Below are 1,790 nucleotides of genomic sequence, written 5' to 3'. Positions count from 1 at the left end.
TGATATACTTGAGGATATATTGAGTAAGTTGAGAAATTAGTTGAATATTTTATGATGCATGTTATGTTAAAAATCGGTATAAATATTGATTGAAGCTTGAATTGCAATTTAAGGACACATTATTGGAATACATATCACTTTCATAATATATAAATGAGCACCTAGTTGAACAAAGCCACAATTTTTCATTAGGCTACAAGCAAGAGCTGAAAAATTGTTTAAGTCCAATTCACCCCCCTTTTGGACTATTTTGGGACAACATTGTGCTCTTGCTTGATATCCAGGTTGTGGCTGCCTTGTGCGCTGAAATTGAGGCTGAAACTGAGGCCTATTCTGCTGCATATACTGCTGGTTATGAGCATAATTTGAGCTTTGACCTTGTTGGGCAAAAGTTGCTTGTGGCCTCCATATTGAGTTGTTCACATTAGAGTAAGAATTTCCCATAGGTTTTTGTTGATAACCTCCTACATAAGCAGCTTGTTCTTGCAAATAATCATCACCATAAGAAGAGTAATCAACTCCACAACTTTGGGTTCCATCTGTGTAGGCAACTTGTTGCATAGTTGTAAGAGTTGAGGTTGTTGCCTTTGTGCAAAAATCACTAAGAAGCTGAGTCAACTGATCAAATCTTGCATTCATGTAGCTAACTGAGTCAAGTTCATAAATCCTAGCCTTCTTTGGCTCAAGTGTTCTAGGATTTCCCCATAAATGGGTATTATGAGCAATCTTCTCTAATAGATCATAGCATTCTTCACTTGTCATTCTCATGAAATCTCCTCTTGTTTATGAATTAATTGTGTTTCTTATGGCTGGAGTAACTCTGGTGTAGAAATTCTGAACAATAATCCATTTGGGTATTTCATGATGAGGACATTGCCTTTCAAGCTTCTTAAATCTCATCCAAGATTCATACAAAGTTTCATCATCCCTTGGTTTAAAAGCTACCATCAAATTCCTCAAATGAGTGGTCTTCCCAGGTGGGAAAAACTGAAAAACTGAGATAGAAAAGCCTGAGATAGCTGCCCCTAAGTAGCTATAGTAGCTTGTGGAAGTGAGTCATACCACTCTAATGCTGAATCCCGAAGAGAGAATGGAAATAAGGTGAGCTGAATCACTTGATCTGAAACTCCAGGCTGTCTTTGTGTGCTATATATCATCAAAAATTTCTTCAAATGAGAATGAGGATTTTCAAGTGGACTACCTCCAAATTTTGAATTATGAACCATTTGAATGAGACCAGTCTTTAACTCAAATTGATTAGCTCTAATGATAGGTCTATTATCTCTCACATCTGCACATCTTGGAAAAGCATAATCTAACATGGATCTTCTCTGAGGATCATTTTGGTTAACAACTTCATTCTGCCTGTTTTGCTTATTTCCTCCATTGTTTCCATCAATAGCTCTATTTTGATTCTGCATATTTTCAATTTTCTCCTCTTGCTCAAACTTTTTTTGTTCTTCTTTTTCTACTTCCTTTCTCCTCTTAGATTCCTTTTTGTTGGCTCGACAAAATTTTTCAATTTTAGGGTTGAACAACAATTGAGTATCACTTGTGCTTTTCGATCGTCTCATAAACAAGAAAAGTACCTAAAAAATACAAGGGATGGCAGTGAAAATAAAAGAAAATAAAAATTCTAATCAGCTTAAAACAATTAAAATCCAACTTAAAAACAAACAATTCCTTGGCAACGGCGCAAAAAACTTGATGTGCTAGCTGTGAAATAGCTTCCGCAAGTGCACGGGTTACACTAGTATAGTTTTAAAAATAATATCATTCCCACAGGGAAT

The 1,790-nt window shown here is 35.8% G+C and overlaps 1 non-coding gene across 1 annotated transcript; it reads left to right on the top strand.

Moving 5' to 3' along the window:
• The first annotated feature begins 856 nt into the window (after positions 1–856).
• Positions 857–963, top strand: LOC131170953 (small nucleolar RNA R71). Its single transcript, XR_009141716.1, has one exon. It is a non-coding gene; the product is annotated as a small nucleolar RNA R71 (small nucleolar RNA).
• Positions 964–1,790: the final 827 nt, after the last annotated feature.

Source organism: Hevea brasiliensis, chromosome 11 (assembly GCF_030052815.1).
Source record: "Hevea brasiliensis isolate MT/VB/25A 57/8 chromosome 11, ASM3005281v1, whole genome shotgun sequence".
NCBI lineage: Eukaryota > Viridiplantae > Streptophyta > Magnoliopsida > Malpighiales > Euphorbiaceae > Hevea > Hevea brasiliensis.
Note: the sequence above shows the minus strand (reverse complement) of the source record. Positions and strands in the feature narration are given on the sequence as shown.